This window comes from Patagioenas fasciata, chromosome 2 (assembly GCF_037038585.1).
Source record: "Patagioenas fasciata isolate bPatFas1 chromosome 2, bPatFas1.hap1, whole genome shotgun sequence".
Lineage (NCBI taxonomy): Eukaryota > Metazoa > Chordata > Aves > Columbiformes > Columbidae > Patagioenas > Patagioenas fasciata.
In genome coordinates, this window is record NC_092521.1 from 112,482,261 (window position 1) to 112,496,282 (window position 14,022).

At 47.4% G+C, this 14,022-nt stretch overlaps 1 protein-coding gene across 7 annotated transcripts in view; it reads right to left on the reverse strand.

Moving 5' to 3' along the window:
- GOLGA4 (golgin A4) overlaps positions 1-14,022 on the reverse strand; it is a 162,200-nt gene that overhangs the window by 99,317 nt on the left and 48,861 nt on the right. The gene's annotated exons all lie outside the window — the stretch shown is intronic.

Genomic DNA, 14,022 nt, shown 5'->3' on the forward strand with positions numbered 1-14,022 from the left:
AAACACATGGAGCAGGGAAGGAGGAAGAGGACAGCTTTTAAGACAGCACCTGTCCCAGCCAGATCGCCCCCTCACATCCAAATCATCCAGACACAACCTCAAACCAAACAATGGCTCCTAAAACCAAAAAAACCATCCCCTAAAACACCCTCCACATCCAACCTGAAGCACCCTTGCCCAAATAACTTATGCAACCTAAACTCAACCCACCGCAAACAGCCTCAAGACACTTCAAAAGGGCCTAATAAGATTAAACCACCCCAAAAACCACCTATCTAAACCCAAGGCCTAAAATAACCAACCTAACCCTTCCTAAAACATACAAACACACACAACCTGAACAACAGCAACAAAATGACCTAAAGCAAGCTACCAAAGGCTTGTAGCCGCTGGGTGTAGGTGCATGTCTAAACGACCCCAACTTCAATAACCAAGCTACCACATCCTAAATTACCTAAACTCCCTAAACCTAACCAAGCTACGGCAATCAAAAAACACCTACACCCATGCAAACAACAAACACCCTACCACCCATGCAAAGCCTCACCTGCTTGTGTCTGGAGACTTGGAAGTTGCACTACCCTGTCTTCTCCTCCTAAGGGACCCTGAGCTTGTTTGGAGGTTCTCAAGCACAGCGCAGCTACCGTATACCCTTGACCTAGCAATAGTTCGCCTCTAGCGGGGAAGGTCGTCCTCTTTGAGCAAGGCAGGGAAACACATGGAGCAGGGAAGGAGGAAGAGGACAGCTTTTAAGACAGTCAGATCGCCCCCTCACATCCAAATCATCCAGACACAACCTCAAACCAAACAATGGCTCCTAAAACCAAAAAAACCATCCCCTAAAACACCCTCCACATCCAACCTGAAGCACCCTTGCCCAAATAACTTATGCAACCTAAACTCAACCCACCGCAAACAGCCTCAAGACACTTCAAAAGGGCCTAATAAGATTAAACCACCCCAAAAACCGCCTATCTAAACCCAAGGCCTAAAATAACCAACCTAACCCTTCCTAAAACATACAAACACACACAACCTGAACAACAGCAACAAAATGACCTAAAGCAAGCTACCAAAGGCTTGTAGCCGCTGGGCGTAGGTGCATGTCTAAACCACCCCAACTTCAATAACCAAGCTACCACATCCTAAATTACCTAAACTCCCTAAACCTAACCAAGCTACGGCAATCAAAAAACACCTACACCCATGCAAACAACAAACACCCTACCACCCATGCAAAGCCTCACCTGCTTGTGTCTGGAGACTTGGAAGTTGCACTACCCTGTCTTCTCCTCCTAAGGGACCCTGAGCTTGTTTGGAGGTTCTCAAGCACAGCGCAGCTACCGTATACCCTTGACCTAGCAATGGTTCGCCTCTAGCGGGGAAGGTCGTCCTCTTTGAGCAAGGCAGGGAAACACATGGAGCAGGGAAGGAGGAAGAGGACAGCTTTTAAGACAGCACCTGTCCCAGCCAGATCGCCCCCTCACATCCAAATCATCCAGACACAACCTCAAACCAAACAATGGCTCCTAAAACCAAAAAAACCATCCCCTAAAACACCCTCCACATCCAACCTGAAGCACCCTTGCCCAAATAACTTATGCAACCTAAACTCAACCCACCGCAAACAGCCTCAAGACACTTCAAAAGGGCCTAATAAGATTAAACCACCCCAAAAACCACCTATCTAAACCCAAGGCCTAAAATAACCAACCTAACCCTTCCTAAAACATACAAACACACACAACCTGAACAACAGCAACAAAATGACCTAAAGCAAGCTACCAAAGGCTTGTAGCCGCTGGGCGTAGGTGCATGTCTAAACCACCCCAACTTCAATAACCAAGCTACCACATCCTAAATTACCTAAACTCCCTAAACCTAACCAAGCTACGGCAATCAAAAAACACCTACACCCATGCAAACAACAAACACCCTACCACCCATGCAAAGCCTCACCTGCTTGTGTCTGGAGACTTGGAAGTTGCACTACCCTGTCTTCTCCTCCTAAGGGACCCTGAGCTTGTTTGGAGGTTCTCAAGCACAGCGCAGCTACCGTATACCCTTGACCTAGCAATGGTTCGCCTCTAGCGGGGAAGGTCGTCCTCTTTGAGCAAGGCAGGGAAACACATGGAGCAGGGAAGGAGGAAGAGGACAGCTTTTAAGACAGCACCTGTCCCAGCCAGATCGCCCCCTCACATCCAAATCATCCAGACACAACCTCAAACCAAACAATGGCTCCTAAAACCAAAAAAACCATCCCCTAAAACACCCTCCACATCCAACCTGAAGCACCCTTGCCCAAATAACTTATGCAACCTAAACTCAACCCACCGCAAACAGCCTCAAGACACTTCAAAAGGGCCTAATAAGATTAAACCACCCCAAAAACCACCTATCTAAACCCAAGGCCTAAAATAACCAACCTAACCCTTCCTAAAACATACAAACACACACAACCTGAACAACAGCAACAAAATGACCTAAAGCAAGCTACCAAAGGCTTGTAGCCGCTGGGTGTAGGTGCATGTCTAAACGACCCCAACTTCAATAACCAAGCTACCACATCCTAAATTACCTAAACTCCCTAAACCTAACCAAGCTACGGCAATCAAAAAACACCTACACCCATGCAAACAACAAACACCCTACCACCCATGCAAAGCCTCACCTGCTTGTGTCTGGAGACTTGGAAGTTGCACTACCCTGTCTTCTCCTCCTAAGGGACCCTGAGCTTCTTTGGAGGTTCTCAAGCACAGCGCAGCTACCGTATACCCTTGACCTAGCAATGGTTCGCCTCTAGCGGGGAAGGTCGTCCTCTTTGAGCAAGGCAGGGAAACACATGGAGCAGGGAAGGAGGAAGAGGACAGCTTTTAAGACAGTCAGATCGCCCCCTCACATCCAAATCATCCAGACACAACCTCAAACCAAACAATGGCTCCTAAAACCAAAAAAACCATCCCCTAAAACACCCTCCACATCCATCCTGAAGCACCCTTGCCCAAATAACTTATGCAACCTAAACTCAACCCACCGCAAACAGCCTCAAGACACTTCAAAAGGGCCTAATAAGATTAAACCACCCCAAAAACCACCTATCTAAACCCAAGGCCTAAAATAACCAACCTAACCCTTCCTAAAACATACAAACACACACAACCTGAACAACAGCAACAAAATGACCTAAAGCAAGCTACCAAAGGCTTGTAGCCGCTGGGCGTAGGTGCATGTCTAAACCACCCCAACTTCAATAACCAAGCTACCACATCCTAAATTACCTAAACTCCCTAAACCTAACCAAGCTACGGCAATCAAAAAACACCTACACCCATGCAAACAACAAACACCCTACCACCCATGCAAAGCCTCACCTGCTTGTGTCTGGAGACTTGGAAGTTGCACTACCCTGTCTTCTCCTCCTAAGGGACCCTGAGCTTGTTTGGAGGTTCTCAAGCACAGCGCAGCTACCGTATACCCTTGACCTAGCAATGGTTCGCCTCTAGCGGGGAAGGTCGTCCTCTTTGAGCAAGGCAGGGAAACACATGGAGCAGGGAAGGAGGAAGAGGACAGCTTTTAAGACAGTCAGATCGCCCCCTCACATCCAAATCATCCAGACACAACCTCAAACCAAACAATGGCTCCTAAAACCAAAAAAACCATCCCCTAAAACACCCTCCACATCCATCCTGAAGCACCCTTGCCCAAATAACTTATGCAACCTAAACTCAACCCACCGCAAACAGCCTCAAGACACTTCAAAAGGGCCTAATAAGATTAAACCACCCCAAAAACCACCTATCTAAACCCAAGGCCTAAAATAACCAACCTAACCCTTCCTAAAACATACAAACACACACAACCTGAACAACAGCAACAAAATGACCTAAAGCAAGCTACCAAATGCAACTATGCCCACCGGCTGCAAGTAAATCTAAACCACCCAACTTCAACAACCAAGCTACCACATCCTAAATTACCTAAACTCCCTAAACCTAACCAAGCTACGGCAATCAAAAAACACCTACACCCATGCAAACAACAAACACCCTACCACCCATGCAAAGCCTCACCTGCTTGTGTCTGGAGACTTGGAAGTTGCACTACCCTGTCTTCTCCTCCTAAGGGACCCTGAGCTTGTTTGGAGGTTCTCAAGCACAGCGCAGCTACCGTATACCCTTGACCTAGCAATGGTTCGCCTCTAGCAGGGAACGTCGTCCTCTTTGAGCAAGGCAGGGAAACACATGGAGCAGGGAAGGAGGAAGAGGACAGCTTTTAAGACAGCACCTGTCCCAGCCAGATCGCCCCCTCACATCCAAATCATCCAGACACAACCTCAAACCAAACAATGGCTCCTAAAACCAAAAAAACCATCCCCTAAAACACCCTCCACATCCAACCTGAAGCACCCTTGCCCAAATAACTTATGCAACCTAAACTCAACCCACCGCAAACAGCCTCAAGACACTTCAAAAGGGCCTAATAAGATTAAACCACCCCCAAAACCACCTATCTAAACCCAAGGCCTAAAATAACCAACCTAACCCTTCCTAAAACATACAAACACACACAACCTGAACAACAGCAACAAAATGACCTAAAGCAAGCTACCAAAGGCTTGTAGCCGCTGGGCGTAGGTGCATGTCTAAACCACCCCAACTTCAATAACCAAGCTACCACATCCTAAATTACCTAAACTCCCTAAACCTAACCAAGCTACGGCAATCAAAAAACACCTACACCCATGCAAACAACAAACACCCTACCACCCATGCAAAGCCTCACCTGCTTGTGTCTGGAGACTTGGAAGTTGCACTACCCTGTCTTCTCCTCCTAAGGGACCCTGAGCTTCTTTGGAGGTTCTCAAGCACAGCGCAGCTACCGTATACCCTTGACCTAGCAATGGTTCGCCTCTAGCGGGGAAGGTCGTCCTCTTTGAGCAAGGCAGGGAAACACATGGAGCAGGGAAGGAGGAAGAGGACAGCTTTTAAGACAGCACCTGTCCCCGCCAGATCGCCCCCTCACATCCAAACCATCCAGACACAACCTCAAACCAAACAATGGCTCCTAAAACCAAAAAAACCATCCCCTAAAACACCCTCCACATCCAACCTGAAGCACCCTTGCCCAAATAACTTATGCAACCTAAACTCAACCCACCGCAAACAGCCTCAAGACACTTCAAAAGGGCCTAATAAGATTAAACCACCCCAAAAACCACCTATCTAAACCCAAGGCCTAAAATAACCAACCTAACCCTTCCTAAAACATACAAACACACACAACCTGAACAACAGCAACAAAATGATCTAAAGCAAGCTACCAAAGGCTTGTAGCCGCTGGGCGAAGGTGCATGTCTAAACCACCCCAACTTCAATAACCAAGCTACCACATCCTAAATTACCTAAACTCCCTAAACCTAACCAAGCTACGGCAATCAAAAAACACCTACACCCATGCAAACAACAAACACCCTACCACCCATGCAAAGCCTCACCTGCTTGTGTCTGGAGACTTGGAAGTTGCACTACCCTGTCTTCTCCTCCTAAGGGACCCTGAGCTTCTTTGGAGGTTCTCAAGCACAGCGCAGCTACCGTATACCCTTGACCTAGCAATGGTTCGCCTCTAGCGGGGAAGGTCGTCCTCTTTGAGCAAGGCAGGGAAACACATGGAGCAGGGAAGGAGGAAGAGGACAGCTTTTAAGACAGCCAGATCGCCCCCTCACATCCAAATCATCCAGACACAACCTCAAACCAAACAATGGCTCCTAAAACCAAAAAAACCATCCCCTAAAACACCCTCCACATCCAACCTGAAGCACCCTTGCCCAAATAACTTATGCAACCTAAACTCAACCCACCGCAAACAGCCTCAAGACACTTCAAAAGGGCCTAATAAGATTAAACCACCCCAAAAACCACCTATCTAAACCCAAGGCCTAAAATAACCAACCTAACCCTTCCTAAAACATACAAACACACACAACCTGAACAACAGCAACAAAATGACCTAAAGCAAGCTACCAAATGCAACTACGCCCACCGGCTGCAAGTAAATCTAAACCACCCAACTTCAACAACCAAGCTACCACATCCTAAATTACCTAAACTCCCTAAACCTAACCAAGCTACGGCAATCAAAAAACACCTACACCCATGCAAACAACAAACACCCTACCACCCATGCAAAGCCTCACCTGCTTGTGTCTGGAGACTTGGAAGTTGCACTACCCTGTCTTCTCCTCCTAAGGGACCCTGAGCTTGTTTGGAGGTTCTCAAGCACAGCGCAGCTACCGTATACCCTTGACCTAGCAATGGTTCGCCTCTAGCGGGGAAGGTCGTCCTCTTTGAGCAAGGCAGGGAAACACATGGAGCAGGGAAGGAGGAAGAGGACAGCTTTTAAGACAGCACCTGTCCCAGCCAGATCGCCCCCTCACATCCAAATCATCCAGACACAACCTCAAACCAAACAATGGCTCCTAAAACCAAAAAAAACATCCCCTAAAACACCCTCCACATCCAACCTGAAGCACCCTTGCCCAAATAACTTATGCAACCTAAACTCAACCCACCGCAAACAGCCTCAAGACACTTCAAAAGGGCCTAATAAGATTAAACCACCCCCAAAACCACCTATCTAAACCCAAGGCCTAAAATAACCAACCTAACCCTTCCTAAAACATACAAACACACACAACCTGAACAACAGCAACAAAATGACCTAAAGCAAGCTACCAAATGCAACTACGCCCACCGGCTGCAAGTAAATCTAAACCACCCAACTTCAACAACCAAGCTACCACATCCTAAATTACCTAAACTCCCTAAACCTAACCAAGCTACGGCAATCAAAAAACACCTACACCCATGCAAACAACAAACACCCTACCACCCATGCAAAGCCTCACCTGCTTGTGTCTGGAGACTTGGAAGTTGCACTACCCTGTCTTCTCCTCCTAAGGGACCCTGAGCTTGTTTGGAGGTTCTCAAGCACAGCGCAGCTACCGTATACCCTTGACCGAGCAATGCTTCGCCTCTAGCGGGGAAGGTCGTCCTCTTTGAGCAAGGCAGGGAAACACATGGAGCAGGGAAGGAGGAAGAGGACAGCTTTTAAGACAGCCAGATCGCCCCCTCACATCCAAATCATCCAGACACAACCTCAAACCAAACAATGGCTCCTAAAACCAAAAAAACCATCCCCTAAAACACCCTCCACATCCAACCTGAAGCACCCTTGCCCAAATAACTTATGCAACCTAAACTCAACCCACCGCAAACAGCCTCAAGACACTTCAAAAGGGCCTAGTAAGATTAAACCACCCCAAAAACCACCTATCTAAACCCAAGGCCTAAAATAACCAACCTAACCCTTCCTAAAACATACAAACACACACAACCTGAACAACAGCAACAAAATGACCTAAAGCAAGCTACCAAATGCAACTACGCCCACCGGCTGCAAGTAAATCTAAACCACCCAACTTCAACAACCAAGCTACCACATCCTCAATTACCTAAACTCCCTAAACCTAACCAAGCTACGGCAATCAAAAAACACCTACACCCATGCAAACAACAAACACCCTACCACCCATGCAAAGCCTCACCTGCTTGTGTCTGGAGACTTGGAAGTTGCACTACCCTGTCTTCTCCTCCTAAGGGACCCTGAGCTTGTTTGGAGGTTCTCAAGCACAGCGCAGCTACCGTATACCCTTGACCTAGCAATGGTTCGCCTCTAGCGGGGAAGGTCGTCCTCTTTGAGCAAGGCAGGGAAACACATGGAGCAGGGAAGGAGGAAGAGGACAGCTTTTAAGACAGCACCTGTCCCAGCCAGATCGCCCCCTCACATCCAAATCATCCAGACACAACCTCAAACCAAACAATGGCTCCTAAAACCAAAAAAACCATCCCCTAAAACACCCTCCACATCCAACCTGAAGCACCCTTGCCAAAATAACTTATGCAACCTAAACTCAACCCACCGCAAACAGCCTCAAGACACTTCAAAAGGGCCTAATAAGATTAAACCACCCCAAAAACCACCTATCTAAACCCAAGCCCTAAAATAACCAACCTAACCCTTCCTAAAACATACAAACACACACAACCTGAACAACAGCAACAAAATGACCTAAAGCAAGCTACCAAAGGCTTGTAGCCGCTGGGCGTAGGTGCATGTCTAAACCACCCCAACTTCAACAACCAAGCTACCACATCCTAAATTACCTAAACTCCCTAAACCTAACCAAGCTACGGCAATCAAAAAACACCTACACCCATGCAAACAACAAACACCCTACCACCCATGCAAAGCCTCACCTGCTTGTGTCTGGAGACTTGGAAGTTGCACTACCCTGTCTTCTCCTCCTAAGGGACCCTGAGCTTGTTTGGAGGTTCTCAAGCACAGCGCAGCTACCGTATACCCTTGACCTAGCAATGGTTCGCCTCTAGCGGGGAAGGTCGTCCTCTTTGAGCAAGGCAGGGAAACACATGGAGCAGGGAAGGAGGAAGAGGACAGCTTTTAAGACAGCACCTGTCCCAGCCAGATCACCCCCTCACATCCAAATCATCCAGACACAACCTCAAACCAAACAATGGCTCCTAAAACCAAAAAAAACATCCCCTAAAACACCCTCCACATCCAACCTGAAGCACCCTTGCCCAAATAACTTATGCAACCTAAACTCAACCCACCGCAAACAGCCTCAAGACACTTCAAAAGGGCCTAATAAGATTAAACCACCCCAAAAACCACCTATCTAAACCCAAGGCCTAAAATAACCAACCTAACCCTTCCTAAAACATACAAACACACACAACCTGAACAACAGCAACAAAATGACCTAAAGCAAGCTACCAAATGCAACTACGCCCACCGGCTGCAAGTAAATCTAAACCACCCAACTTCAACAACCAAGCTACCACATCCTAAATTACCTAAACTCCCTAAACCTAACCAAGCTACGGCAATCAAAAAACACCTACACCCATGCAAACAACAAACACCCTACCACCCATGCAAAGCCTCACCTGCTTGTGTCTGGAGACTTGGAAGTTGCACTACCCTGTCTTCTCCTCCTAAGGGACCCTGAGCTTGTTTGGAGGTTCTCAAGCACAGCGCAGCTACCGTATACCCTTGACCGAGCAATGCTTCGCCTCTAGCGGGGAAGGTCGTCCTCTTTGAGCAAGGCAGGGAAACACATGGAGCAGGGAAGGAGGAAGAGGACAGCTTTTAAGACAGCCAGATCGCCCCCTCACATCCAAATCATCCAAACACAACCTCAAACCAAACAATGGCTCCTAAAACCAAAAAAACCATCCCCTAAAACACCCTCCACATCCAACCTGAAGCACCCTTGCCCAAATAACTTATGCAACCTAAACTCAACCCACCGCAAACAGCCTCAAGACACTTCAAAAGGGCCTAGTAAGATTAAACCACCCCAAAAACCACCTATCTAAACCCAAGGCCTAAAATAACCAACCTAACCCTTCCTAAAACATACAAACACACACAACCTGAACAACAGCAACAAAATGATCTAAAGCAAGATACCAAAGGCTTGTAGCTGCTGGGCGTAGGTGCATGTCTAAACCACCCCAACTTCAATAACCAAGCTACCACATCCTAAATTACCTAAACTCCCTAAACCTAACCAAGCTACGGCAATCAAAAAACACCTACACCCATGCAAACAACAAACACCCTACCACCCATGCAAAGCCTCACCTGCTTGTGTCTGGAGACTTGGAAGTTGCACTACCCTGTCTTCTCCTCCTAAGGGACCCTGAGCTTGTTTGGAGGTTCTCAAGCACAGCGCAGCTACCGTATACCCTTGACCTAGCAATGGTTCGCCTCTAGCAGGGAACGTCGTCCTCTTTGAGCAAGGCAGGGAAACACATGGAGCAGGGAAGGAGGAAGAGGACAGCTTTTAAGACAGCCAGATCGCCCCCTCACATCCAAATCATCCAGACACAACCTCAAACCAAACAATGGCTCCTAAAACCAAAAAAACCATCCCCTAAAACACCCTCCACATCCAACCTGAAGCACCCTTGCCCAAATAACTTATGCAACCTAAACTCAACCCACCGCAAACAGCCTCAAGACACTTCAAAAGGGCCTAGTAAGATTAAACCACCCCAAAAACCACCTATCTAAACCCAAGGCCTAAAATAACCAACCTAACCCTTCCTAAAACATACAAACACACACAACCTGAACAACAGCAACAAAATGACCTAAAGCAAGCTACCAAATGCAACTACGCCCACCGGCTGCAAGTAAATCTAAACCACCCAACTTCAACAACCAAGCTACCACATCCTAAATTACCTAAACTCCCTAAACCTAACCAAGCTACGGCAATCAAAAAACACCTACACCCATGCAAACAACAAACACCCTACCACCCATGCAAAGCCTCACCTGCTTGTGTCTGGAGACTTGGAAGTTGCACTACCCTGTCTTCTCCTCCTAAGGGACCCTGAGCTTGTTTGGAGGTTCTCAAGCACAGCGCAGCTACCGTATACCCTTGACCTAGCAATGGTTCGCCTCTAGCGGGGAAGGTCGTCCTCTTTGAGCCAGGCAGGGAAACACATGGAGCAGGGAAGGAGGAAGAGGACAGCTTTTAAGACAGCACCTGTCCCAGCCAGATCGCCCCCTCACATCCAAATCATCCAGACACAACCTCAAACCAAACAATGGCTCCTAAAACCAAAAAAACCATCCCCTAAAACACCCTCCACATCCAACCTGAAGCACCCTTGCCAAAATAACTTATGCAACCTAAACTCAACCCACCGCAAACAGCCTCAAGACACTTCAAAAGGGCCTAATAAGATTAAACCACCCCAAAAACCACCTATCTAAACCCAAGGCCTAAAATAACCAACCTAACCCTTCCTAAAACATACAAACACACACAACCTGAACAACAGCAACAAAATGACCTAAAGCAAGCTACCAATGGCTTGTAGCCGCTGGGCGTAGGTGCATGTCTAAACCACCCCAACTTCAATAACCAAGCTACCACATCCTAAATTACCTAAACTCCCTAAACCTAACCAAGCTACGGCAATCAAAAAACACCTACACCCATGCAAACAACAAACACCCTACCACCCATGCAAAGCCTCACCTGCTTGTGTCTGGAGACTTGGAAGTTGCACTACCCTGTCTTCTCCTCCTAAGGGACCCTGAGCTTCTTTGGAGGTTCTCAAGCACAGCGCAGCTACCGTATACCCTTGACCTAGCAATGGTTCGCCTCTAGCGGGGAAGGTCGTCCTCTTTGAGCAAGGCAGGGAAACACATGGAGCAGGGAAGGAGGAAGAGGACAGCTTTTAAGACAGCACCTGTCCCAGCCAGATCGCCCCCTCACATCCAAATCATCCAGACACAACCTCAAACCAAACAATGGCTCCTAAAACCAAAAAAACCATCCCCTAAAACACCCTCCACATCCAACCTGAAGCACCCTTGCCCAAATAACTTATGCAACCTAAACTCAACCCACCGCAAACAGCCTCAAAACACTTCAAAAGGGCCTAATAAGATTAAACCACCCCAAAAACCACCTATCTAAACCCAAGGCCTAAAATAACCAACCTAACCCTTCCTAAAACATACAAACACACACAACCTGAACAACAGCAACAAAATGACCTAAAGCAAGCTACCAAATGCAACTACGCCCACCGGCTGCAAGTAACTCTAAACCACCCAACTTCAACAACCAAGCTACCACATCCTAAATTACCTAAACTCCCTAAACCTAACCAAGCTACGGCAATCAAAAAACACCTACACCCATGCAAACAACAAACACCCTACCACCCATGCAAAGCCTCACCTGCTTGTGTCTGGAGACTTGGAAGTTGCACTACCCTGTCTTCTCCTCCTAAGGGACCCTGAGCTTGTTTGGAGGTTCTCAAGCACAGCGCAGCTACCGTATACCCTTGACCTAGCAATGGTTCGCCTCTAGCGGGGAAGGTCGTCCTCTTTGAGCAAGGCAGGGAAACACATGGAGCAGGGAAGGAGGAAGAGGACAGCTTTTAAGACAGCACCTGTCCCAGCCAGATCACCCCCTCACATCCAAATCATCCAGACACAACCTCAAACCAAACAATGGCTCCTAAAACCAAAAAAAACATCCCCTAAAACACCCTCCACATCCAACCTGAAGCACCCTTGCCCAAATAACTTATGCAACCTAAACTCAACCCACCGCAAACAGCCTCAAGACACTTCAAAAGGGCCTAATAAGATTAAACCACCCCAAAAACCACCTATCTAAACCCAAGGCCTAAAATAACCAACCTAACCCTTCCTAAAACATACAAACACACACAACCTGAACAACAGCAACAAAATGACCTAAAGCAAGCTACCAAATGCAACTACGCCCACCGGCTGCAAGTAAATCTAAACCACCCAACTTCAACAACCAAGCTACCACATCCTAAATTACCTAAACTCCCTAAACCTAACCAAGCTACGGCAATCAAAAAACACCTACACCCATGCAAACAACAAACACCCTACCACCCATGCAAAGCCTCACCTGCTTGTGTCTGGAGACTTGGAAGTTGCACTACCCTGTCTTCTCCTCCTAAGGGACCCTGAGCTTGTTTGGAGGTTCTCAAGCACAGCGCAGCTACCGTATACCCTTGACCTAGCAATGGTTCGCCTCTAGCAGGGAACGTCGTCCTCTTTGAGCAAGGCAGGGAAACACATGGAGCAGGGAAGGAGGAAGAGGACAGCTTTTAAGACAGCCAGATCGCCCCCTCACATCCAAATCATCCAGACACAACCTCAAACCAAACAATGGCTCCTAAAACCAAAAAAACCATCCCCTAAAACACCCTCCACATCCAACCTGAAGCACCCTTGCCCAAATAACTTATGCAACCTAAACTCAACCCACCGCAAACAGCCTCAAGACACTTCAAAAGGGCCTAGTAAGATTAAACCACCCCAAAAACCACCTATCTAAACCCAAGGCCTAAAATAACCAACCTAACCCTTCCTAAAACATACAAACACACACAACCTGAACAACAGCAACAAAATGATCTAAAGCAAGATACCAAAGGCTTGTAGCTGCTGGGCGTAGGTGCATGTCTAAACCACCCCAACTTCAATAACCAAGCTACCACATCCTAAATTACCTAAACTCCCTAAACCTAACCAAGCTACGGCAATCAAAAAACACCTACACCCATGCAAACAACAAACACCCTACCACCCATGCAAAGCCTCACCTGCTTGTGTCTGGAGACTTGGAAGTTGCACTACCCTGTCTTCTCCTCCTAAGGGACCCTGAGCTTGTTTGGAGGTTCTCAAGCACAGCGCAGCTACCGTATACCCTTGACCTAGCAATGGTTCGCCTCTAGCAGGGAACGTCGTCCTCTTTGAGCAAGGCAGGGAAACACATGGAGCAGGGAAGGAGGAAGAGGACAGCTTTTAAGACAGCCAGATCGCCCCCTCACATCCAAATCATCCAGACACAACCTCAAACCAAACAATGGCTCCTAAAACCAAAAAAACCATCCCCTAAAACACCCTCCACATCCAACCTGAAGCACCCTTGCCCAAATAACTTATGCAACCTAAACTCAACCCACCGCAAACAGCCTCAAGACACTTCAAAAGGGCCTAATAAGATTAAACCACCCCAAAAACCACCTATCTAAACCCAAGGCCTAAAATAACCAACCTAACCCTTCCTAAAACATACAAACACACACAACCTGAACAACAGCAACAAAATGACCTAAAGCAAGCTACCAAATGCAACTACGCCCACCGGCTGCAAGTAAATCTAAACCACCCAACTTCAACAACCAAGCTACCACATCCTAAATTACCTAAACTCCCTAAACCTAACCAAGCTACGGCAATCAAAAAACACCTACACCCATGCAAACAACAAACACCCTACCACCCATGCAAAGCCTCACCTGCTTGTGTCTGGAGACTTGGAAGTTGCACTACCCTGTCTTCTCCTCCTAAGGGACCCTGAGC